The following is a 27,305-nucleotide window of genomic DNA, read 5'->3' on the forward strand; positions in this document are numbered from 1 at the left end:
ATAAGAGAATTAGCTGAGCAAGACATGAATAACAGCCAGAAATTACTGTTCCTCTCCAGTCTCTGCTTCAGCTCCTGCCTCCAGGTTCCTGTCTTTGAGGGGCTCTAGGTTCCTCCAAGATCGCTGGCTTCCCTTGAAGATAGGCTAAAACCTGTAAGCCAAATAAACCTTGTCCCTCTAAGTGAGTTTCAGCCAGTGTTTCATCACAGTAACAAGACAGACTAGGGCAGATGCGTGTCTTCAAAAACTGTCTTCTTAATCGACATAAAAATTGTGCTCATTTATTGCGCACCATGTGGTATTTCAACGTGTATAGACATGTTTGAATCTAAGCAGGTGTATCTCCTGAGATACCGATCAGTTCTCTGTGGGGAAACATTCCAATTTTTCTCCTAGCCTTTCTGAAATATATCTTACATTATTATTATCTATAGTTTCCTCTCTGTGCAGTAGCACACAGAACACACCTCTTCTATCTAGTTGTGGCTCAGTGCCCACAGGCTTGGCCACCCTTTCCCCTAGGCTCCCCAGCCTCAAGTGACGACCATTCTCCTCTCAAACTCAAGGACGTCGGTGTAAGAGTGAGACCGTTTGGTCTCTGCCTGCGCCTGCCTTATTTTACTCAAGACCACGTTTCCTTTAATGCTGTTTAGTAGAAGATTATAAACTGGGAGTGGGCATGCACACCTAGACTCTCAGCTCTTGGGAGGTGGAGACAGAAGAAGCATCAGGAATTGCAGCTCAGCTTCAACTACATAGAGAGTTCAAGGCCAGTTTGGGCTAGATAAAACTTTATCTGAGTTTAAGAATAAGAGTGGAGACACCAGCCGGACGGTGGTGGCACACACCTGTAATCCCAGCACTTGGGATGTAGAGCCAGGTGGATCTCTGTGAGTTCAAGGCCAGCCTGGGCTACAGAGCTAGTCCAGGATAGGCTCCAAAGCTACAGAGAAACCCTGTCTCGAAAAACCAAAAAAAAAGTGTATAGACACCAATCCATATATATGTATACACACACACACACACACACACACACACACACATTTAGAAAATATGGAGAAAAAGGAAAAAAAAAAACTGGGAGCAGGTATGGCATAACAGCTGCCATGGCTGTTAGTTCTAACTTCTGCAAGTGTCTTACACTTCCAGAGAGGTGTATATTAGGCAAAGAGAACAGCACACTCGAAGGCCCTGAAGCAGGAGAAACCTGGGGTTCATTCAGAGTGCCCAGAGAGTTGCGCAGTTAGAATAGAGTAGATGAGACTGTGGGGGCAGGGCCAGGTCCAGGTGAGGCATGTACAGGGCCCTGCAGTGTTCCTCTGAGTCCTGTGTCGTCTTCCCAAGCAGGCTCCTTTCTCACGGCTGGCTTGAGAGCAGCAGAAGCCAGGCCATTTGAAGGCTGTGAGGAAACACCTTGCTTGGGGGTGCCGGGGTGTGGAGGGAGCTGTGCTCTGTAGTGGAAGAAGGGAAGAGGATGGGTTCAGCGTTCCTTTTGGAGTTAGGAAGAACTTCTGCTTGGATGGTAATGTTTGAGAGCTTCTAGATGGGCCTGGACAGTAGCCAGAGGCCTTCTGAAACCAGCTGAGGTGCTCCAATCTTGCCCCGAGGGCTGCGCCTGATTTTGAACTAGGGCAGGAGTGAGATTACAACGGAATGTCAAATCTATCTGCATAGTTGCCAGCCCAAAGTGTCTAAAGTATATTCATGTTTATGTGCCTGGGAGAGCACTGGTTGCTCTCTGGTTGAATATTTGACTTTTCCCAGTTTCAAAAGGAAATAGAAAAAGGAAAAGGCGTGTGTGTGTGTGTGTGTGTGTGTGTGTGTGTGTGTGTGTGTGTGTGTGTGTGTAAAGTCCCCTGGAGTCTACGGAGAGTGGCCGTGGAAAGCATAGCATTTGTTGTGATTAGTTTTGTTCCACTTAAGTTGTGACTCAGGAGCTGGTCAGTACTGTTGGGATCCTAGCAGTCAGTCTTGAGATTTTTAAAGAGACCATGCCTGTGTATACAAAACGCTGCTTGCACGGGTTCAGAGAAGCCCCTCAGGCGAAGGCCAGACTTCCCTAGCTGGCCAGACTGGTTTGTAGCTGGAGGACATAGCCCGAGGGCGCCCAGGCTTCCTCCAGCAGCTGTCCTCTCCCTCCAGGGCTGCCTTGCCTCACCCTTCTGGAGGGTGACAGCTTTCTAGAAGTGTGCATTGAGGGTGGTGGGAGGGAGGGGTCTGCAGGCCTTGGTTGCTGTTGCCTGGTCTGTGCTCTGTACATGCTTAGCTGGCTCATCTGGCTTTGGCTTCTGTCCTTCCGGTAGAGGCCAAAGGTTGTATTTTTTCCCTATCATGACTCTGAACATTCCTTACGTGCTTTCTCTGTTACAAAGACATTCCCTGCATGCTTATTCCTTTTTAAAAGGAAAAACAGAGATTTTTTTTTTCAATTAAAGTCTGTGAGTGCAAAGGGGAGAGATATGTTTTAGGTTTTGTGGCATATGGATGTATGCCACCATGCGAGGGGGGTTTTAAGAGTGCGCCGAGAGCTTCCTGACACCTATGACTTTGATAGCGCAGCTATGGTACACGTCAGCTCTGGGTAGCAGACCTAAAAGCCCCTGCTCTGCTCCTCAGCTCCCTGGCCTCCTTTAGTTCAAGAAGGGGCATCTTCCTGTTTCCCTGCTCGCCCCCCACCCTTCTCCTAGCAGAAGCAGCGTTTTTCTAGTGGCAAACTGGATCCTGACTGAAATCGTGCACTTAAAAGTTTTTAACAGCTTGTCATTGTTAGTCGGGTGTCTGTTCTCAGTGATGTTTATTGAACTCCTGGATGCATGGTTTATATCCTAGCCTTCCCCAGATGAACTTTGGAGGCCAAGTGCTTTTGCCCTGAGGATGCCCCTGGCTTGGATCACCACAGAAGCAGCCAGGCAGTGTAGGTTTGAATCATTAGGAAGTTTTGGACTGATGAGATTCTTCTAGAAGATGTATCTCTGTTCATGCTTCTGAGTTTCACTTCTTACGATTGCACAAGAATTAGCCAGTCTGGGACTGGGGGTATGATTTGATCCCTTCCCCGCTTCTTCAACAAGGGAACTTCAGTTTTTTGCTTTATGACACCACTTACGGATCACCTCCTCCAGGAAGGATGCAGTCTCTCTTTAACCCTAGCAGCTTCTAAGGGCAGACCTTCCTAACCCCTTAGCATGAACTGCAGAAGCATCATGTCCCTGCAGGCCTGCAAGTCCATCCAGGAAGACGAGCAGATTAGATACAAATGTCCCAGGTGAGCCCGTAGCATACTGTGCAATAGGAAACCTTGACAGTGACTCCTTCTCCAGAAAGAGCAGCTGCCCAGTGATTAGAACTCCTTCTTCCTTGCCAACACAGAAGCTCTGCTGCTGCTTCTCAAAGAGAAGCCTGGGCTTGGGGATAGCGCTGGGGTGCAGTGCTTGCTTAGCAATACACGAGGACCTGGGTTTATTTCAACAACCTCACCAGACCAAGGAAAAAAATGAGATCGGCAGGGCTTTTAAAATACAGAAATCTCTTGGTTTCTACTGGGTGTGGTAGCACTGAGAGGCAGGGAGATCACAAGTTCAAGATTAGCTAGGGTTATGCAGTGTGAGACTGTGTATTAGTTACTCCTTTTCAATGCCTCAGTCAAACACCTGACGAAAGCTCTTTACGGGAGGAAGGGTTGCTCTGGGGTTAAGTTTGTTAGGATGCAGTCTATCACTGTGGAGCATGTGGGCACAGTCCACCACCAGGAACACGAGGCCGCTGGTCAAGTGGCATCTGCAGTCATGAAACAGACAGGGATGAATGCTGGTAGTCAGCACACTTTCTCCTTTTTTTTTTTTTTTTTTTTTTTTTTTTGGTTTTTTGAGACAGGGTTTCTCTGTGTAGCTTTGCGCCTTTCCTGGAACTCACTTGGTAGCCCAGGCTGGCCTCGAACTCACAGAGATCCACCTGGTTCTGCCTCCTGAGTGCTGGGATTAAAGGCATGTGCCACCACCGCCCAGCCACTTTCCCCTTTTTATTCAGTCTAAGACTTCAGCCCATTAGAATGGTGCTGTCCACATTGAGGGTTGACCTTCCTACATTCTCACCCAGGCTAGAAACTCCCTCATAGACTTTTCCAGAGGTCTGTCACCTAGGCGTTTCTAGATGCTGTCAAGGAGATGATCAATATTAACTATCACACTCTGCATGAAATGAGATACAACAAGCCCCTCCTAATTTCAAGTATGTTCAACTGAGACTTTAAGGGAAACCAGAAGGCAAACAAGTATTGTGGGCCAGTAGTTTGCAGTCTTCAGGTGATAGTGGTCCCCTTAGGTTGCCCGAGCTCCTCCTGATGAGCCATGACTCTCCTGTTTATATCCCCAGATCCCTTCAGTCCACAGCCCTCATGGTGGGTGTGCCCTGCTATGGTGGCTGTGTGCTAGAATGCTACTCCAGTCTGGCTCCTCTGGACACAGAATTAACAAGTCTTTCTTTAGAGTTATTTACCCGGAATGGAACCACTCCTTCACTTCCTTTCACACTTCCAGGCCATGTAGAGTGGGGAAAGCCACCACTTCCTTCATTCTAGATAGATCTGTTCTTTTCTGTTCCCTCTCCGCCTCCTCAGCACATACTGGCTCTCTGTTTCTGTTGTGTGGGGTGTGGGTCACTTGAGTTTCCCGAGAGCTCGGTGACCTTTCCCTTGCTGGCTGGTTAGCCACGGAGGATTTCACCTGCGGACCAGAATGATTGTCACATTTCTCTTCCGGGACAGGAAGAGATTATAGCAGGATTGCTTGAAGAAACAAACTAGCCTGATGTCCTGAGGAAAATAGCCCTCTGCCATTTTATGCGTTTTTTTTTTTTTTTTTCTTTTAAATCATCTGCCATTTTATGGAGCTTTTTATCATCTTCCTGTGAGTTGTGAGAGGAAATTGGACAGGGATGCAGGGGGAGCTTGACATGGACCTGGAGGTATTCAAGATTGTCAGGAAGATAGTGAAGAGGAATCTGGACTGTTCCTGGAAGGTCCAGCCTTTGTCCTTGAGAGTGAGAGAAAGTGCTAAGAGGAGGACACTGTGTCATTAAGATAGTCACAAGTTGGGGACTGCAGAGGTGGCTCAGCAGTTAAGAATGTGCGGAGTTCTTACAGAAGACCAAAGTTCTGTTTCCAACACCCACATCTGGCAGCTCAAAACCACCAGTAATTCCACCTTTGGGGGCATGCAACACCTTCTTCTGGCCTCTGCGTGCACAACATACATTCACACAGTCACACATGTATACGTGAATAGAAAATAAATAAATCGTGGCAAAGGTAATCATAATCTGCTGTTAATTAGTATTGCTAACAACTCTAATAAAATGACATGGAGATGTTAACCCTGGTCGCCAGCATTATCCTATTCTCATAAATGGTTGAGACCAGGGTCCCTGTCCTGTGGTGGAAGCCTGAAATCTGAGCAATTAGGGAGGTAAGGAAAGAAGAGTTTGAGGCTAGCCTCAGCTACAGAATGAGCTCAAGGCCATCTTGGGTCTTATAGCAAAAGTCTGTTTCCTGTTGTCCTACCCTCTTCATTCACTTCCCGTCTTCCTTTTGCTCATTCTTTCTGTATAGTACCACTCAATGACTTTAAGGACGCTCGTTGTGCAACCATCTCTGCTAAATATTACTAGTTCATTATCTCAAACTGAAACTTGCTATCCATCGAGCACTTTCGCTTCCCCACCAGCCCTGGAAAATGCTCTTCAACTTTGAGTCTATGACTCCGGCTGCTCTTCTACATCATCTCTGTGGAATCATTCAGCATCTGTGACGGGCTTTGTTCACTTAGCACAGTGTACTCAATGGCCATACCTACTGAGTAGCATGGACTTCACATTGGTTCTTTGTGGAGACTGCCCAAGTATTTTGTTGTGTGTGTGTAGCACACTTGTTTGTTTGTTCATCTATTGGTGTATGTTTGGGTTGCTTCCACCCGTCAAATATTGTGAATGATAGTGCTTTGAATATGGATGTGTATGCTTTGCTGTATTTTTTTTTTTTTTTTTTTTTTTTGGTTTTTTGAGACAGGGTTTCTCTGTGTAGCTTTGCTCCTTTCTTGGATCTCGCTCTGTAGACCAGTCTAGCCTCGAACTCACAAAGATCCACCTGCCTCTGCCTCCCAAGTACTGGGATTTTATGCTAAACTATTAGGGGAATTATACTGTTTTCTATGATGATTATACTATCCTACCTTCTCACCATCAATGCACAAGAGTTCCCATTTTTCTTCCTTATCTCCATGCTTGGTATTTTTCAGTTATCTATTCTTTCACTACTAGCCATCTTAATAAGTATAATCAATATCTTTTATTCATTTATGGTTTTGAAACTGGGTCTCACTATGTAGTCCAGGCTGGTCCCCAACATTACCATCCCCCTGCCCCAGCAGCCTGAGTGCAGAGATGACAGGTGGAAACTGTAATTTCACTGGGTTTTGATTTGTATTTCTCTAATGACAGCTTGTGGGTGTCTTTTTCTATGTCCATTGGATACTGAAATATCTCCTGAGAAACTTTGTTGCTATTGTGGTTGTTGTGTCCTAGAAGTCCCTTGGTGGCAGTTCCTTCCCAGGCACATGACTCTGGATAGCTCCTTTCCATGTTGTGGGCTGTCCTTCCACTCTCTGGAGTGTGTCCCACAGTGCAAAATCATTTCTGTCTTTTGTGCCTCTTTCTAGGGTGTCGTACATCCCAAGCGGACCTCAAATTTCCTATGTAACTTCTGATCCTCCTGCCTCTACCTCTAAGTGCTGAGATAATAGGTACGTGTCACCATCCCTGATTTTATAGGGTGCTGGGGATTAAACCCAGGGCTTTGGGAATGCTAGAAGACATATGAGCTATATCCTCACCCCTTCATTTCTGGTTTTGATAATCTAGGCTATGTTTTTGTTGATTTTGGTGTTAAAGACCTAGTCAAGGCCACTATCTATCCTAGGTCAGGACCCAGGTCTTGACAACTTGGCTGTTATCCTCTGAGGTTTTAGCTGCCTGTCCTCAATGTCAGCACTATGCCGAGTACTATTTAGTTGTTGCAGTCCAGGCTGGCTATGAACTCAAGATTCTCCTGGCTTCAGCCACTTGATTGTCGGTGGGGGCTACCAAGCCTAGTTTGGCCCATGCATCTTGTTCATCACCCTAGTGGCTCTTTCCGGGTGCTGTTGGTCCATTTTTTGTATTTAAGGGAGAGCGAGCAGCAGCAGCTCACTTCTCCTTGGCAGAGATTCGATGACTTGCTGACTTGCCCTGGACGCTCACTTTGTGTACAGAATTATCTGCCAAAGGCCTTTCCAGGGTTGTGCTCAATTTCTTGGATTCAGGGACTCTTGAGTTGGAAGGAACTTTTTTTGGCTCAGCTTTTTTTGTCCTCATGGATAATCTACAGGAACACCCCTGGTGGGATGGTTTAGACCATAGTTCTCCAGTTGAGAGTCACAGAGTCTTTGGCATTTACCTCATTCCCTCACTTACTACTTCACTGAGCAATGAAATTAAACTTCCCTGTGCCTCGCTATCTACTACCAACCGGAAGATAAAATTAAGTTCTTTTAGTTTTAGGTTTTTTTTTTTTTTTTTTAATTTGTTTGTTAAGATAGGGTTTCTCGCCGGGCGTTGGTGGCGCGCGCCTTTAATCCCAGCACTCGGGAGGCAGAGCCAGGCGGATCTCTGTGAGTTCGAGGCCAGCCTGGGCTACCAAGTGAGCTCCAGGAAAGGCGCAAAGCTACGCAGAGAAACCCTGTCTCGAAAAACCAAAAAAAAAAGATAGGGTTTCTCTATGTAACACCCTTGACTGTCCTCTGTAGACCTGTTTGGCCTTGAACTCCCAGAGATCTGCCTGCCTCTGCCTCCTGAGTGCTAGAATTAAAGGCATGTACCACCTCACACAGCTGGTTTTAGATTTAAATGAGGTAGAGCCTGCAAAGCATTTAACCCAGAGACATACTGAGCACTCCCTGCCGGTTTCTGAAGATCACTTTCAGATTCCATTTGAAGAAAACCCGAGGTCTAGAGATGGGGGCACTGAGCTCTACTGCCCCGTAGGGTGGCTCACAAGGTGGGCTCAAGATGACAGGTAGATATACAGTTCATCCAGACGCTGCCCTCTGCCTACCTGGATGGCACTTCCGCTTCCTCTGAGCTTCCCATTTTATGCAGGGAATGTGGAAGCTGTGAGTTGTCTCCCCTCCCCGGGGAGACTGGTTTGCTGAACTCTGAGCTGGGCTCACTCCCATCAGGATAACAGACCACATTGAGAAACAGATCACCTACTTGCAGCTGGATGGTGTAGCTCCAGGAGGCCCTGCCCTTCTTGATGTCTCCTCGGGGAGCCCTGCTCAGTTCCTGTGCTACCACCTGCCTGACATTCCACACCAGGGGACCCAAATTACCACCCACTTACCTTCCAGATAGGGACCCAGTTTGTCCTCGGGACCTAGTCATTTAACCGTTGCTTCAGGTCTGGAGCCTGGACTTTTTGCACCTGGGGTCCTGCCTGGAGATCTGCATCTTTGCGATGGTTAGAGACAACCAAATGTCAGTAATTGTCCTCATATCTTAGAAGGCTGAAGAGCATCATGGGTGTGTTCCTTCTGTCCCTTCAAAGCTCAGACCTAGTTACTTGTCTTTTTCCAGACTCCCTTTCCCCATCTCTAAAAGTAGAAAATGAAGACAAACCTTGCAGTGAGTTGAATGAGATTCCAAGCACTTAGCACCTGCCTATTACCACCCAGAAGGTGAGTGTTCAGTAAGCACTGGTCATTGTCACTTTTCTTGTCTTTGAGTTCTGGATTCTGCTTACTGGGGTCTATGCTTGTGGTAAAGAGAATTTACTTTATCTTTGTTGAATAAGGAAGGGCCTTCAGAACGTAATGTTCTGCAAATCCCACTCTTTAGCTTCTGTTTTCCCCTTCCTTGCTCGAAAGTCCAGTTCCAGGAAGTTGAGTCTTGTGTGTAGAATGAGACCAATCACTTACGTCCCCTTTGACCTCCATGTCCTCACTATTTAGGTCAGGGTGCACAGAAGGGGCCGAGGCTGTTTGCACATTCTTCTCTGAGCACTTCATACCCATATTGAATTTATAGGTTCATCCTTACAACAGTTTAGAGGATTGATGCTGATTCCCCCATTCTAAAGGTAGGGAAATGGAGGCAGGGAGCTAGATAACTTCCCAACATGATAAGCAAATCACCAGCAGTGCCAGAGCCAGCATTTACAGCCAGGTGCCTCTGGTTAGAGCTTATGTGTCTTCACTGGTCTGCTCTTCTGCCTCAATGCCATCCCCATCTCTGGGACTCTGGTACTCGGATTGAAGTCGCCAACGCAGAAGCACTCTGGGCACCAGAGTCTTTATCGTGGCGCCTGTGGCAGGTGTGCTGTGCAATCCAGGAGGTCTCTCTGAGATGAGCTGCAATCCGGAGACCAGATTGGAAGGCTGCAGATCCTATCAGGCATCCTCTGGCAGCTCCCCATGCACATTCTTCACTCTTGTGGAAAGACACCGGATGATAGTGCAAAGGGCAGGGTTTGTTTGGGATTTGGGACTGGTTGCCTTTTTATAGAGATGCCCCCTGTGTTGGCGGCTCCCATGTGTTCTACTCTCATCCAGTTCAGATTCTGGAGCCTGGGTCTGAGTTTAGAAGGGAAGGGCAGGTGAACCACGCATGCTCAACTTTGTCCTGATCCTTAATGACAAAAGGGATGCCTTTGTGCTGGCTGGGACTTTAGGCAGAGAGAGTGGACTAGCAGGAGGCTCATTCCAGTCGCTCTTGTAGTCCACGGACAAAGGAAACTGAATGTACCCTCTATGCTGTGTACTTCTGATAGCAAAATTACATCCCTCTGTCTTCACATATACAATATAGTTTCTGTGGAAAACTGTTTATAAAAGCAAAACCTAGAACACGTTCCCACTAAGGAATGTTTATCATCTTGGTCTGGAAGTCCCAGACTGCACTTTGACACCACAACTGTAGCCTTTGAGTAAGACCAAATTTTGACCAACCAGGACTGTCCAGATTTGCATGGACCTTATTTACAGGGCAGAGATTCACACTAACCCTGCAGAACTGCACACCGGTGCATTTTCAGTACTGCAGTCACTGTCCAGTGCCCTGCCCTGTTGCAGTGCTTGATAAACTGATAAAGTATCTCCCCCCTCCCCCCGCCGCCCCCAATTCGGGTTTAAAGGATTACTTAATTCACCACCTGCCACCCTTCCTTTCTACCCTAGTGGACATGACCGTTCCCTTACAATTTCCACTGTTGAGATTATAAATCATGCGTTTTAAGGATAAGCAGACTGCCCAGCTGTGAGGAGTCAAAGCTTCCAGATGCTTCACTGCTGGGCAGCAGAGAAGGGAACATGATGGAGTCTCCGTAAAAGCTGATATACAAGATGGGCCATTAAGTTTCAGTGGCTTGCCAGTCTTTCCCAGGGGAGTCAGCTCTTGGATTTCCCTGCAGGCAAGGAGGCAGTATCTTAAATAGATGCTTCTTAGAGAATGTGAAGAAGCATAGACTCCAGTATTCTGAAGGGGCTGAGTGAATGTTAGGTTCGTTAGTTTCAACCGCTGATGCAGATTGACTTGAAACTGACAGTGGACAGATCGAGTTCACCATCATGTCAGTCCAGAGACACAAGGACCAGGGAAGTTGGGTTAGTTTAACCATAGCTGATATTGTGCTGCCCAGCAAGGTAAGCACTGTCTCGTGTGCCTGTGGATGAGTTTCCCATCTGGATTAGACAGTTCTATGTATATAAAATATAACTATATTTTGTAGACTTAGAAAAGATACAGCTACTTTGAATTTTTTTTTCACATTGCTTACATGTTGAAATGGGATTTAAATGTGTTTTGGCAAAGATGAAATATATTGGTAATATGAATTTCACCTACATATTTATTATTATTTTTAATGTGACTGTTAGAAAAATTTAAATTACATATGGGGCATGCATTATATTTCCACTGGATATTGGCAAGCAAAACTGATACCCGTGTAAATGTCAGTTTTGAGGTATACATCCTACACCAACCTATATAGCAGACCTCACAGGTCCACATTAGGTGGCCTGGGTTTGAGTCACGGCTGTGATGGTATTCAGGTGTGGTATTGGTTCAGACATTTACATTTCATTTGTCCATCTGCTACGATAATATGGCAGTAGTACCCCCTGCATAGACTTATAAAGGTTAAATGGGATAATTCATGTGAAGTACTTAGAACTGGGCTAGCCTGGGAGCTCAGTCTTAACTGTCATAGTTGTTATTTTGGTGGCTGTTGACTCAGAACCTGAAGACATGTAGATGGGAACCAGGCAAGGAAAGAAACAAGAAACCAATGCAGTGGCGGGCAAGGCGGCTCACACTCATAGTACTAGCTCTTGGGAGGTGGAGGCTGGGAGATTAGGCATTCAAATCCAGCTTCAGGTGCACAGTAAGTTCAAAGCTCTGTGGGGCAACAAGAGAAACTGTCTCAAACAACAAAACCAAACCCAAACCACAAAGCAGTGAAGCCAGGGATAATGATTGTTAGAGGTAGGGATGCTGAGCCTGTTGGGCCAAGCAGGGAATTTGGATAACGTATTCAGTGTTCAGTTGGGTAGTGTCTGACCCACTCTCCTATCACAAAGCTGTGTGCCAGGAACCTTTGATTTACTTAATAATGGTCCTGAAGCAGAACCATGATGTTGCAATTTGGATGTGCCACAGATAGCTGTGAAGTGCTTATTTTTAGTGTAAAGCTGAAAAGGTAATTGCACACCTAGGTTGCTGAGATTTGGTGTAGTTATTATTAATCTCCCATCATGTCTGATGTATACATTAGCCCTTAGCATGAGGTACAGATGTAAGCATAGGACACATATTGTTCTGCATGCACTGAGATGTCATGTATGCACTGGGGTGTGGAGTGGATCCCTGGGGCCTTTCTTGCTTGCTCATTCTATTAAGGTTTTCTCCTCTCATTCTCGTTTTCAGAGTTCTCTTTGAGAGGCCTTTACCCACTGCTTGCCTGTATTCTGCAGAACTGCCCCAGTGTGTAGACAGATGATTCTTGGGTTTACTTCCCTCCGTTCTGCCAGGCCAGAATGCCTTCTTGACGGCTCCTCCATCCCTCTCTTGTTTCTAATTTTTGTTTTGTGGGATCATAATCTGAAAACGTAACGCTTGAGTGAATTGTTCAGACGATGTCATATTTTACATGTTCCTTGTTTTATCTAGGGTAGGGTCATTGGTTTATTTTTCCCAAATAATTTTTATATTTATGATATATTTTTATCTTGCTTTTGTTAGAAACATGGGGAATGTTAAAAACTTAAGGAAGAAAAGAATGACCGTAGACACACCTTGTGGCATGTTGTGTTTTTGAACGTATTTCTTGTTAATTTGAGATACCTAAACTGAGGAATTGTCTTAGATTGTTCTCTTAGTGTAAGGCACAGAGCTTCTTGTGTCTTTTGAGTGCATGTGATGTGGCACAATGCTGCTACAACAGCAGCTTGTGTAGCCCAGGCTGGCCCCAATCTCCTGATAGCTTCCTGTTTGAGCTTTCTTCAGGCTAGGATGACGAGCATGAGCCACCATGTCTGGCTCTGGGTTTAGATGACTTTGAAACTCTCTATGTGCATTGCCTTGCGTTTCCTTATTGCGTTGCACCAAGTGCAAACATCAGAGATTCTTTCCTCACAGAGTTGCCTCCTTGTGAAGTTGATTCTCAGTATGGCAGAAGCTTGGGTCTGCTGGAAATGAAGCCTATGGCCCTTCAGAGTAGTTCCATGAATACAGAAGTTTTCTATCCACCCCCCCCTTTTTTTTGAGACAGGGTTTCTCTATGTAGTTTTTGTGCCTGTCCTGGATCTCTGCAGACCAGGCTGGCTTCAAATTCACAGAGATCCACCTGGCTCTGCCTCCCACGTGCTGAGATTAAAGGTGTGTGCCACCACTGCCCAGCTGAAGTTTTCTCTCCAAAGTTGCTGGTGCTGAGTGGAAAGAATCCTGGCCTGGACCTGATGTGTCTCCAAGAGGATTTTGGAAAGCCACTTAGCTTCTGTTAGCCTTGTGTGCTCATGGGGAACAAAGGAGATGTGCAATCTCTGCTTCAGGATGTCTGGGTGAGGGTCAGGTGAGACAGTCCCCATCTGACTGCCACATTGCTAAGTGACCGTTTATGTCAGTCAGTTTTCCATTATTGGAACAAAACACCAACAATAGTCAACTTGAAAAGAGACATAAAAAAACTTGGTATAGTGGTATGCACCTCTATAGTGCTGCTCCAGAGATTGAGGCAGGAGGATTCTGATTTTGAGGCTACCCTCAGCTGTGTACTGAGGCTTTATTTTTAAAAGAAAGACAAGGTGGGGATGGGGAGGGAGAGGCTGGTATCTCAGGATTCCTTCAAGGGATCCCTTCAAGGGCATGCTCCGTAGGACCTAAAACCTCTGACTAGGCCCCGCCCACTACCTAAAGGTTACACTGCCTCCCAGTAGTGCCTTCCTGGGTTGTGGGTCAAGCTGAGGGCCCAGTCTTTAATACATGGTCCTTTGGAGGGCAGTCTAGGTACAGAGCGAGCAGTATTTCCTACAGCTACACAGCCTTGCTGGCTGGGATGAAGACTGGGATGCCAAGTGGTTTGTAGCTCTGCCCCTGCTATGTGTCTGCCACGGAAAGTGACGAGTGCTAGAGATGCACCTAGGCCCCCGTGGGCCACTCCTTCTGGTTAAATGACCTTGGGCTAATTGTTTCACTGAGGCTTCAGTTTTGTTTTCTGTGAAACACTACAGCTCCTGACTACACTGGTAAGTGTGTGTATGTGTTGATCAAGGCGGTGCCTGCGGCTTGTGTGGCCCAGTGCCCAGCCCTGGAGACTCTTGGTTGAGATCAGTCACCTCCTATGGACCCAGAAGCCTCAATTTGCCTTACAGAGTCCACCCAGCCTGCATTTTAGCTTCTCAAGCTGCCTTGCGCCTGGCGTTTGGCTGGATTTGTTCATAGTTAGGAATCTTCCAAAAGTCAGAAGGGACCCATCCAGGCCTGTCATTAGATGGATGACAGAGTGAGGATCCAGATGGTGAGGGACTATTTTGGAAGCTCTTAACTGTTCCCACTTAATATGCGAAGGAGGAACACACACACACACACACACACACACACACACACACATGCGCACAGATTTATACCCAAACATACATACATATATGTACATAGTCATCTGGAAGGATGTATGGAGGTGATTGTAATCATGGCTGCTTGTAGGAGGAGCCGCTGGGGACAGCAAAGATACTTCAGCTCTATTGTGTGACTTCGTGTGCCTTTCTGCTGTTGGAAAAGATTACCATTTGTATTTTTAAATTTTTCGATGTCAGGAAATAAGCCTTTTTTTCAGGGGTATGGGGATGGGATCTCACATAGCTCAGGCTGACCTATGAAGCCAAGGATCCTTCTGCCTCCACCTCTTTCGTGCTGGAATAGAAGGCATGTACCGCCATCCCTGGGTTTGTGCATTTCTAGGCATCAAATCCAGGGCCTAGTGCACGCCAGGCAAGCATTGTACTGAGCTCCATCTGCAGGCACAGGACATCATTTTTAAAAGTCCACCTGGTAAATACAGACCTCAGGATAACCATCTGACTTACTAATTCAGGTTTTCATGGAAGCCCTAAGAGAATTTAGAAATATATCTATTCTACAGTTGTCTTTGGGAAACCAGGTCATCTGGCTTCTTAGCCTGAGTGCTTGGTGATACTTACTTGCACAACCTTTGACCCTTTGCTGACTGCTTATCTTCCCCGCCCCCCCCCCCAAGCTGCCATCCTAAACTGCGGTCCTTGGGTAGTGCTGGGTAGCCTGAGTACCCACCTCTTCCCTTGCCCCTTCCCTGGCATGGCACTAATGCAGAAGGGAGCAGCGAAGTGTGCTCCCTCTCCTCTGCGGACCCCAGGCCTGTTCCAAACATTTCAGGCCTCCTCTGCCAGCAGCACACCAGGGACTGGCTGCTTCCGGAGGCCCCACAGGGTGTTGGAAGCTCCTTGGAAACATTTCCCAGTTTCTTTCTGGCCCATAGAATAAAGTCGTCCCTCCTTTACCTCTCTGACACCGAGTCTTAGGGCTCATTGGAGTTCAATCCTCAGCGGCCCCTGCAGGGACAGGAACAGAAAGCCGGAGCCCCCTACCCTCCTCCTTCCTCCTGAAGGCCTTTGATCTTCATCTTGATGCAGAGCTCCATCTCTCTCCCACACCCCAGTCCCATTGTTGCGTCTGTGGGCCAGGCTGTTAGGGACCAGTTACGGCGCTGTGGAAGCCATCTAGTTCAATAGTGAGCAATATTTCACTGCCCAATGGCCAATTCAGGAAGCATAAATAGGTTTATGGGCCCATTTTCCACTTCTCCATTTAACATAGAAAGACCATATTGATCTACAGTGGGGGGATGGGGTGGGGTGGGCAGGTTCTACCTTCTCTCTACTGAGCCCCTCCCTGTTGTCCAGAAAGCCATTTTGAAGCCTGCTCTTTCTTTTCACGCTCAAAGAAAACGGAGAGGCACGGACGGGGTGGAGATGACATTTCTGAGGCTCTGCAAAGTTCAAGACATTCTTGTCTGAAAATAACAATAGCGACGAGGACAAGAGTAGGTAAGAATTATGGCGGCAATCACGGACAAGAACTGCAGCTATAAAGTGGGGTCCTCTGCCACCTGGGCTGGGGAGCCTGGGGGTCTCTCTTCTCATCACAACACAAGCCCCAGTGGTGGCTGGGTTTCTGCTTGGCCAGAGGCATATTTTGAAGTTTGAACAAGAAAGCAAACAAGCCTTGCTTTTATAGACGTGTCAGAAAACTTACATTCATCCTCTACGTGGTGGTTGGGGAGCCCAGACAGGCCAAGTTTCCCTTTAGACGTGGGGAGATGGGGATGGACACTTGCGCATGCACACACAGAGAGAGTGTCTCCATCCATCGGGATAAAGCTGGCAAACCGGCGATGGGGTGGTGTGTCCTGCACCCTATGTTTTACCTGTGCCCTTGTGGCCAGTTTGTTATCCTTTGAAATGAAAAACAAACTGAGAAGATGGGCTGTTTATTCCTGTTAAAAATAATGGCCTACCAGATGCCGTTCCAGGATCTGCACCTCAATCAGCTAAAGGCTTTTGGATCTTCTGCCCAGAATGCCGCTTCACAAGTGGAACTTGTTAGCATCGGAGCCAAGTATAATAATAATGAGTCAGGTCCGGACTACAAAGGGCTCTGTGATGAGCAGAAAGTAATTATTGCACATTGCAGATAATAAAACCTTTAATAGATACTTAGAAACATATACATATATACATTTTTAATGGGTGGTCTCAACAACCAAAAAATACACATTACCATTGCAGAATCCAGCCTTCATTGCCTGGAGGTTGTTCTGAAAGGATTGGTAGCCAGTTGGAGGAACTCCCTGGTAAACGGTATTTCCCAGACACCTTTCCGGACAGGAGCTGCCAGAGGCCTTTCAAGCACACAGGCTTCCAGGCGTTGCCTCTCAAGACTCCACACTCTGCATCTGGTCTGCTAAGAGAGTGGCTTCTCATCCAGCACAGACCTGGCTTTCTGGAGCTGAACAAGATCTATATCTCAGCTCACCCCTTACTAGCTTTGAGAATATGAGAAAAGGCCAGCTCCTGGCCTGTCCCCATCTGGAATGTGAGAGCACGGATGCTGGACTGGAGCCTCTAAGAGGCACCGTGGCATCTTAGGGCTGCCACCTCCCGTGGCCACAAACTAGTCAGTGATGCTCAGTGGCAGATATTTTCCTTTCCACAGTAGTAGACCCCACTCTAACTACTTGCATAGAGACCCTATTTCTGAATATGGCCATAGCCAAAGTTTATGAGACTGGCCTTGAACTCTTAATCTTCCTACCTTAAGCCTCCTGAGTTCTGAGATTTATGGACAGGTATTCCTAAACCTGACCTGTTTTCTTTATGTTTTTATTTGCCTGCCTAGATTGAGTAAGGAGAGGTGCTGGGTGACATCTGTGTTCCCAAGGACAGGGATAGGATGCACTCTACACTGGTCTTCTCCCTGTGCTCAGTGCAGACATCACTAGTTGATCATGACCTCTTTTTCCTTCGACTCTGAATCCAGCCCCAGGATTTCATTTTAGGTAGCAGCCTACAAGCCAGTTGACATAACTGTTATCACCAATTGGCATTCTATCCACAGTGCCTCCTAGGTTCCTGGAACATGATCTGGGCTCAGCAAGGGATGTCTGGAATGATCCAGTCTCTGAAAACACTGAGTGATGGCTTTGTCACTGTAGTCAGTCTTGATTTGACTTACACTTGAATGAGGTGAATACAGTTCATACGTTAGCTAGATAGGGTAAGCCGAAGGTGGTTTGATATTCATGGATTCAGTGTCGAGTGTTTGGGGGACAAAAATAGAGCACTGTGCAGGTGTTAGTGGTGTGAGCTTTTAATCCCAGTACTTAGGAAGCAGAGGCGGATCTCTGCGAGTTTGGTGGCCAGCTTGGTCTACAGAGCGAGCTCCAGGACAGCCAGGACCACACAGAGAAACGAACAAACAAACAAACAAAAACAAACAACCCAGCCACAACAACCAAAACAGCACTGCTGAGCGGAACCCGTAAGGAGGTGCAGGGCAATAACAGAGTCACCCTCTTTATTCTTTTGTCTGCTGTGGGCCCAGCTCTTGGCCTTTCTGGGTTTGGATGATGGCTGTTCCTCAAGCAAGGAGTGACAGGGAGTGGTCGAAGCCTCCAGGGTCTGTAGGGCAGGCCTGACCAGCAGGCTGCTAAGTGGCCTTTGCACATGCAAGCCTGCTGTCTCCTATCCTCCTAGGGGCCCTGCCGTGCCCAAGGGCATGGATGAGGCAGCAGAAGTCAGGGCGGATGCAGTGAGATCCTGCACTTCAGTTTTGCTCAACAAGCACAATATTCCATCACTTTTTAATTTTTTTTCCCTACCTCCCTCGGCCCTGCCCTGGGGACTTTTAGGCACTGCCTACTTTTTTCTTGTGGAATTCGACAGGCTGTGGGGACAAGCCAGCTGCTCCTACCCTACCTCTGCTGTCCACTCCAGTCCAGGGATGAAGTAATATCAATCCCCCTCTTCTTCATTCTTCTTGCTAGAGCTCAAATCCAAAGCCTTGTACACGCTAGACAAGCGCTCTACTGCTGCTGAGCTTATGCCCCAGGCTTAGACCCTTCAGGTTCAGTACCACCCTTCCCATCTTCACCGAGGCCTGGGCAGGCCCCCGTCCAGGAAATAGAGTTGATCCTACAGACATACTCTTTTCTAGAAGCCATCTTGCAGCTCTTTCCATTTTGGTGGGGCCTGGCCCTGGGCAGATGTGAAGTCAGTCTCTGGGGGACACACCTGGGTATATTAGTAATGCTGGTAGTCATCCAGTCCAGTGATTCTCCAATAAAGTGGACATCGCTGTGACCTGGAGGGCTTGTTAAACCTTGGAAGCTCATTCTTGGGGTGAGAGGATTGGTCTCCAACAAGCTCATGGGTGACCATGGAACTAAGAACCTCTTACTTTACCGTGAGTGTGGTCTAGAATATTCTCCCTCCAAATAGCCTCCGTCTCTGCCTCCGCTCTGCTTGAGTCTCACTGCCCAGGTACAACTGCCTTCCTGGACTACTTCCGCTATGGCCTTCTCACGACCTGCCACTTGAAAAATTGCTAACAACCCCCTTCCAGTCTCTTCAAACTCTCACTTTCCCATGAGTACAGTTCAGTGAGAGGCCTAGCTTGTGTAAAGCCTGGGGCTCCATCTCAAATACTGGAAAAAAATTCTCAGGGCATGAGTTTTATCCTTAGCACCAAAACAGACAAACAAGCAAGCAAGCAAGCAAACAAACAAACAAACAAAAACCTAAAAAAAACCCAAACAAACCCAAAACTGTAAAAGCTAAACCCTCTCCCACAGTCGTATTGCAACTTTCCACTGTTGAAACCCTGAGCTGACTGGCCCTGCGGGTCTCCGGTCTCATGTCATTGTCCCTTTTCTTGTTATTCAGCACTTGAGACTTTGGGTAGCACACTTTCCCTTTTCTGTGTATTTCAGGATCTTTGCACTTCTAAGAACACTCTTCCCCTAGCTCTGTAGAGGGCTAAGTTTTCCTCTTCCTCTTCCTTGTCTTCTTCCTCCTCTTCCCTTTCCCTTCTTCTGCTCCCCTTCCATCCCTCCTCCTTCTTCTTTTCTGGTGTTTGGGGTTGAACCCACAGCTAGTCCCATTCTCCCCTTGCCCCTTATCCTGGAGGAATTACTGCCTCATCATCATCCCCATCTAATAGGCCCATTCACTAACCTCCATCATATTCTGTCACCGAGCGCTATTGAGTTCAAACCCATGTCCCTGACAGTATGGTTTGTGGCTCCAGCCAGTGAAAAAAATCAGCATAGGCAGCTCATTTTGCCTCTTGTTTTCAGTGTGGTTCCTCCCCACAAGGCTGGAAGCGGTGTCTCCCATTCTTTGAGATGCTGTGCATTTATGGGGTGATTTATGCATGGTAGAAGGAGTGGAGTGTGAAAGGATGCCCCGTTAGTGAACATAGCTTCTCTCTGCCAGAAGTAAGGCCTTCTGAGGGCAGGTTGCTTGCTTGGCAAGTGCCAGGGTTCTTTGGAATCTTGTTCCATTTCACAACCAACAGACCATCATTATCACCTGACGACCGCACAGGCACAGGGAATGCCTGGATTTCTGAGTGGGGGCGGCCAGTGAGCAGAAAGAGGCCTGGGGCTGTCTTCCAGCTCAGCCCTGTATTCCACAATGGCAGCTTGCTTCTTTACCTGCCTGCTCACTCGCTTGCCTGCTCCCTCCCTCCTTCCCTTATTTCTTTCATTGGTTTTGTTTCTTCTCTTTCTGAGACAGAGTACGCGCTGGCCTCAAAGGCATGGCAATCCTTATGCCTCAGCATCCTAAGTGGTGGAATTACAAGCGTGGGCTCTATAATCCTCTGCTAAAATGGATTTTAATCTTTAAAGGAGGGAAAAAAGTATTCCAGGTAGACCTCAGCTGCTGCTGACCCTTACGGACTTTATTTTTCTTCTCCTCTTGGGAATTGAACCTACGTGCTCACTCACGTATGCTAACTGTGAGTGCTGAGCTCTAGAAAATGCTGTTTTGAAATTTTCTGTGGACTTTTGATATTTTGGGGAGGTTGTGGATAACTGTACTGTATTTTGTCCCCTATAAGTTCCTGGGATCCCTACATCAATTATTGTTGTATTATTTCTTTAAACAATTATTTTGTTTAAAGAGGAAAAAGGAAGTTCAGGCCTGGCAGAACTTATCTGTAATCCCAGTACTTGAAAGGTAGAGGCAACAGGAGGATTGCCATGAGTTTGAGGCTGTCCTGGACTACAGTGTGAGACTCTGTCTCAAAAATCCAAAAAGAAAAGAAAGATAAGAGGAGAGAGGAAATCAGGATAGGGACTTTAGAGAGAATGATCATGAACACGAGCTTTCACTGAGGTCTTGATTATCAGGTGGAAGATCTTTATTCTCCCTCCCTCCCTCCCTCCCTCCCTCCCTTCCTTCCTTCCTTTCTTGCTTCCTCCCTCCCCTCCCCTCCTTCCCTCTCTCTTCTGTCTCTCTCTCTCTCTCTCTCTCTCTCTCTCTCTCTGAGATGAGATCTCATGTAGCCCAGGTTAGCCTCACATAGCTAAGACCAAGAATGAGTTTGAATTTCCGAGTCTCTTGCCTCCTGCCAAATGTTGGAATTATAAACCTTCACCTGGCTTCCTTTCATTACTGCTCATCTTTTCTGGACTGATCCTGAGGTGGGAGGCTGAAACTGGCCAGAGGAAGATCTTGTCACAGGTCATGGCTGGGACTCCCACTATGTCCTAGCATCCATTCCTGACCCGCCATGAGCCTTCCTGGCTTTGTTTTGTGCAGGGTTGTGAATATGAGATGTGGTCCTAAAGGACTATGACTGTTTATGTGGATACATAATGCATGCACACGTGTTCCTCACAAATTTTGTGCAAACTCTGGTTGCCTTTTCCAAAGCACTTGCCTGGGGAGGCTGAGAAGGCTGGCAGCACCCTGATTCTGCTCATGAGCAAGGGGCCCGTCACTGGGGACAGTTGAGAGGTAAAGTGATTGGCCCAGCTGATACCACATGGAACAAAGCCACAGAGGTACAAAGGTAGCTTCTACTTTCTGCTTTCCCTGTATCACATGCTAGGTTCTGCTTTCTGTCAGCTAAGTCATTTTATCCCTCTAGCTATGTTCTATTCTAAATATTATTATTCCATTTGCAGATTAAAAAAAAAAAAAAACAGCTCAGAGAGGTTGAGTAACTTGGCCTGAGGTGGCCCAGTTAATGAAAGACAGATCTGGGATTCAAACCTAGATAGTGAGTCTGGTAGAACGCCCAAGGAAATGCCCAGATCAGTCATAAGGCTGTGAATTAGTCATGGTGCTCAGGGATCAATTAGGAGCAGTTGGTGATAGATGAAGGTTTAGTAGTGGAGACAGAATAGGGGATAGTATAGTTAGAACTGGGGAGGAAGGACTGTTTTGGGGGGTTGAAATGAGGATAAGCCAGCCACTGTCACATGGAAGGAGCCCCCCAAAATCCCTCTTTGTTCTGTGACCGCCTGCTGGTGCCTCTCGGCACCAGATGCAGGCCCTACCTGCATTCTTCCTGGTTTCAAAGACAGTGAATGGCATTTGGAGAGGCTGGCCAAGATGCAGTGGTTCTCAACCTTCCCAATGCTGCAGCCCCTTAATACAGTCCCTCATGTTGTGGTGACCCCCCCACCAAAAAATTATTTTCATTGCTACTTCATAACTGTAATTGTGCTACTGTTATGATTCATAATGTAAATATCTGATACGCAGGATATCTGATCCGTGACCCCTGTGAAAGGGTCAAGTCCAATCCCAAATAGGTTGTGACCCACAGGTTGAGAACCACTGTTAGGAGGGTTCCTGGGCTGCAGAGGAGTAAACAGGATGGTGGGAGGGGCCAAGATGAACCAGAAAGAAGAGGGTCACTTTACATATGACCTTGAGCTGAATGTGGAGCAGAACCCATTTAAATGTCATGGATCACCTTCAAGAGGATGAAGGACTGGGTGTCAGCTGGGACTCTGTTGTTGCCCTCCATTCTGTGGCATGGGAACTGGGGCCTATCCAAGAGATCTTACTTTGGAGAAAAGGGCTATTTCAGGCCAACTGCCTAGATGAGCCTCTGCCTGGCCTCCATATATGTGCCTGCCAGCCTGTAACTGGCAGGAAGGAGAAAAGAGCTGTCTGTCTCCAGAGAGGATATTCTGGAAGGCTTGATAATCAGACCCCATTGTAATGCCGTGTTTTGAGTTCTACCATTTATATCTTCATTCAAGTGGAAAACATTCACTGTCCCCTGTGAGCAGTGAATCCTGCAGAGTTCTGAGAGCCTTAAAATAGTGTGGAATGCTAGGAGATGAGGCAAGGCTGTGGCTGGCCATGCTGGCTGTAGGTAGGCAGGACCGGCCCGAGCCAGGGACACTGCAGCTCTTAGAGTTTAAGAGAAGGGTCTCACAGGATGTGGTGGTGCAGGCCTTTAATCTCCGCATTTGGGAGGTGGAGACAGGCGGAGCTCTGTGAGTTGGAGGCCAGCCTGGTCTACAAAGCAAGTTCCATGAGAGCTAGGACTGTTAAACAGAGAAACTCTGTCTAAATAGAAAAGGGGGGTGGTCCCAAGTGATCCTTAAAACCTAAGATGCTTCTACCCAGAGAAATACAAATTGAAATGACTTTTTTTCCCACTAAGACTACACTGTGCACAAGCCAGTAATGGACTCCCGCAAGCCATGGGATAGTAGACCCTCTCTCTGATGCATACCTTGTTGAGGGCATGAGAGCTGGCTCTAAGACATGGTGCTTTGTTTTTTTGTTTTTTTTTTTCTGTCCACACTTCAGAAGCTTGCACCCCTTGGCCTTCTAATTTCCCGCTGGTAGACTGAGCTATTTCCCCGGCAGATGTACCTGTAGATATCTGTACAAAATGAACTGTGCCCAAGGTGATTCATAGTTACATTTTTATAGCAGCAAAAGATTGGGAGCAATTTTGTGAATGGAAGATCGATTCGGCAAATGATGACACATGGTGCAGCTGGCTAGATGTGGGAAGAAAGAGGAGTCACTGTGAGCATGCACAGGCAGATCCAGGGATAGATTGTTGAGATTAAAGCAAAGTTCAAAAGCACACCAGCGTTTGCCTGAGTTGAGAGGGGAATGGACAGATATTCATTTGTCTAAACTCCTTAGCCACTAGTAAGTCCGTGTAAGTGACGGTCTTTGTAACCTAGGTCTATGGTTATGGGGATGTCAGAGGCTTCAAGTGGGGATAGGGTTTGTGGAAAGACGATCACAGAGCATGTGCAGCCCTTGCTTGTCACAGCATGCCAAGAGGATGAACTAATAGGACAGCTTAAACAGATTCCGTGAGGAGCACACCTACAAAATGCGTGGCCTGTACCAGCAAGATGACTCAGTGGGCACAGGCTCTTGCCTCACATGTGCAGTGGTCTGAGGTCCATCTCTGAGTCTACATGAAGACAGAAGGAAATAATTAACTCCACAGAGTCGTCCTCTAACCGCTACTCACATGCTGTGGCACAGATGCACACCCCCCCCCCCATGCATGAACATAGACATATAATCACTAATAAAAAAATAAATAAAAATGCTGGGCCAGCACTCTTCACAACTGGCCCTATGAATGCCCCACCTAGGACTGTAGTAAAAGGAATGGGAGCAGTTGCCCAGTGGTTACAGCAGTGTGGGAAGGGCCTTTGGATTCAGAAGGGGAGAGAATGTCAGGCCTGGGGACAATAAAGTTGTCACCCAGGGTATAGGTGCGGGCATGGGCTATAGGACAGATCCCAGGGGTCCTGGTATGTGAGGAGAAGCTACTGGGAAGAGGATGACAGAGAGTCTTATTCCTTGTTGGTGGCAGCTGAGGTCAGAGCCGAGTAGAGGAGACAGTGTCTATTTGGTAAGAGAATGGAAAACAGGAATAGGGCATTTGAAAGAGCAGGTGTTAGTGACTGCTGAGTCGGCTGATCTTTGGCAGTGCCATGCAAGATGTGCATCCATGTTTCTTTTTTTCCCCTCAAACCCCTGAGGACCTTTCTCTATCCAGGATCTGCAGAGTGGACAGGGGCATTTGTGAACAGGGTAGGAAGAACTGCCTGCCCCCTTTCCCCCAGTCTTTCAGGCTTGCTGTTATTAAGGAAGAAATGGAACTTGCAGCCAGCTGCCTTCAGAACAAGGTGTTCCCAGCAGGTGGAAGAACTGGTTTGTAATCAGATAAAGGCTGGATCCCTCAGAAGCTTCTAGTCCCCTGTCAGTTGCCATTATACTGGCCCTGCCATTGAGGTGAAAGGGGCTGGAAGAAGAAACAGGGACTCAGGAAGAAGAAAGATTGTGCATGTGTAGAGGGTGATACAGTCCCCCTGAGTGGGTACCACCTGAGCAAGGGCTGTGAGGGACTGCAGCTTGGAAACAAGGTCAGAGCTAGAGTCCAGCTGGCTTTAAAAGCCACTACCCAAGCAAGGGTCAGGCTTATAAAAACAGGAACGGAAAGGAAACCTTGGCATCTCTGTGGCTTTCCTAGTACGACATCAGAAAGCTTTGCTCTTTGCTTGTCTGCTTTGTGCTTTTGGTGATGATGCCACTGTCCTTGGTTCAGGGGCACTAGACACAATTCCTGATAATGAAAGGAACTGAGCACCCACATGGTGGCTGAAAAACCTCTGGAACTCTAGGGGAATCTAGTTCCTCTTTTGGCCTCCATAGGTACCAGGCAAAACACTCACACAAATCTGACAAATAAATAAATGAATATATGAATAAATAAATAAATAAGTAAATAAATAAATAAATAAATTTTAGCTGAGCATGGTGGTACATGCTTTTAATCCCAGTACTGGGAGACAGAGGCAGGAGGGTCCCTGGGTTTGAGGCTAGCCTGGCCTACAGAGCGAGTTCCAGGATAGCCAAGGTTATGCAGAGAAACCCTGTCTCAAAAAACCAACAATAGAGTAAATAAAGAAATAAATAATAGAAACAACTGATATTATATAAGTTACAGAGCTCTGTGGTTTGACGTGAATACACAGCAATTGCATGGACCTGAGAATCAGCTTTGCAGAGACTTCCTGGGTTTGGTTTTGTGATGGGATCTCTCTACGGTGCCTGTTTAGAACTTAAGATCTCAAGTGATACTCTTGCCTCAGCCTCCTCAGTAGCAAGGAACACAGGTGTGTTTGTGCTTGGATTTATCTTTGCAGATAGTAAGGATGAAATGCATTTTCAATATTTATTATTGTTTTAAAAATTTTATTTATGTGTATGTGCACATGTAGGCAGGGCCTTGGGAGGCCAGAACGAGGATATCAGATCTACTGGAACTGAAATTAAAGGCAGTTGTGAGCTGCCACATATGGATGTTGGGAACGGAACTCTGGTCTTCATCATTGAGCCATCTCTCCAGCCCCTAAGAATGAGATACTTTATTTGATTTCTGTGAAGCACATGGTGGTTTTCAGAGCACAAAATTAGAGTATGCATGGTTTTATACAACACAAGATGGCTGTGGGTATTTTCTCCCTTAGATTCATTTAAAATTTATTTACTTACTATTTATTTGTTTAATTTTGTATTTATGTGTGGGAGTGAATGCCAGGGAAGAGTACCACTTTGGGGAATTGCTTCTCTCTGTCTGCCATGTGGATTTTGATGTCTTTGGCCTCTATGGCAAGTGCCTTTACATACTGAGTTATGTTGCCAACTATTGTCAAGGAAATTTTCATGCAACCCCAGATATACAGGTAGCAAAAGAAGCATATAAAGCAAAGATTTATTGATAGGCATAAAGAAATTAATTTTAAAGCAATTCTTCGGTATGCTTATGATTTTATCATATATTAAAGTTGAAATTTTCATAGGATGTACTTGTTTATCTTTACATAAAGTATTGTAGCTATATGTTTGATCCTTCAGGACACAGCATCTTTAATGTTTTGTAGATGTGGTTAACACTTTGATTTCATAATTATTAATGCTGCTACATATAAATAAGCAGAAAATGATAAAATATCTGTCTGTTTGTCTATCTATCTATCTATCTATCTATCTCTTCTTTTTTGGGGGGGGTTTCAAGACAGGGTTTTTCTGTGTAGCTTTGCGCCTCTCCTGGAACTCACTTGGTCGTCCAGGCTGGCCTTGAACTCACAGAGATCCGCCTGCCTCTGCCTCACGAGTGCTGGGATTAAAGGCATCTATCTATCTATTTTCAAGACAGGGTTTCTTTGTGTAGCCCTGGCTGTCCTGAAACTCACTCTGTAGACCAGGCTGGCCTCACACTCAGAGATTCACATGCTTCTGCCAAGGATTAAAGGCATGCGTGCTAGGATTAAAGGTGTCAGCCACCACCGATCAGCTGGTAAAAGTATTTTAAAAGCCATTGTAGAAGTTGCTGGAAATCACATCCTGTGCTCAGCCTAAACTTGTAATTCCTTCAAAGTGTATGTGAGTGTGTGTGGCGGGGGCGGGGCTAAGGAGTAATCTAGGACAACTTGAGGGAGGGGAAAATATAAAAATGTATTGTTAAAAAAAAAAGCAACCAAGACTGCAACTCAAATAGCAGTTTTCAGAACTATATATTTTAACCCACAACATGGAAAGATACATGAACTTGATACTTTTATGTTGATGACTGATGATACAAAAAAAAAAAAAATCCGTCTCTTTCCCATATTTTAACTGTCATGTTTCTAAAAGAATGGAAAACTTCGTATGTTCAGTAAAACACGGTTCTTTATAACACACCGTTGTCTGGAGTCTGAGGTCGAGTACTTCAGGCATGTTCATTGATGCTGAATGGAACGACAGAATGTGTGGGCCAAAGTGCAAGTGTGTTCAGGCTGCAGTGAAATCATGTGATGCACCGTGGGTGAGCCTGCCAGAAGCAGCTCGGCTTCTTCCTGCTTTTGTTTGGAAGTAAGTGTTGACTCTCGTACATTTCAAAACCCTTTTACTTTTGCCAACCATTTTGCATCCTCATATTTAGTTCTACGATCTATCACAGTTTGAGAAGCTGGAGTCTCAAAGACTGGTCAGAGTTTCATCTCTCTGCTTTGGAAGGCTCGAAGCAAATGGGAAGTGAGGTGTAGAGGTTAGTACATGGATGTGACTAATAACCTGGCGAGGTTTGAATCTTTGTTGTGAGTGTAATTAACCTCTCTGGTCCTCTGCTCAGTT

The 27,305-nt window shown here is 46.4% G+C and overlaps 1 long non-coding RNA gene across 2 annotated transcripts in view; it reads left to right on the plus strand.

Annotated features, from left to right (window-relative positions):
• The window catches only part of LOC114701993, a 141,448-nt gene that overhangs the window by 15,986 nt on the left and 98,157 nt on the right, over positions 1–27,305 (plus strand). Inside the window, exon 1 of one of the 2 annotated variants that reach the window (XR_003735913.2) lies at positions 26,745–27,219. The exons of the other annotated variant lie outside the window; for it this stretch is intronic. This is a non-coding gene — a long non-coding RNA (uncharacterized LOC114701993). Of the gene's footprint in view, positions 1–26,744; positions 27,220–27,305 lie in introns of those variants that run through there. 2 annotated transcript variants of the gene reach the window in all.

Source organism: Peromyscus leucopus, chromosome 16_21 (assembly GCF_004664715.2).
Source record: "Peromyscus leucopus breed LL Stock chromosome 16_21, UCI_PerLeu_2.1, whole genome shotgun sequence".
Lineage (NCBI taxonomy): Eukaryota > Metazoa > Chordata > Mammalia > Rodentia > Cricetidae > Peromyscus > Peromyscus leucopus.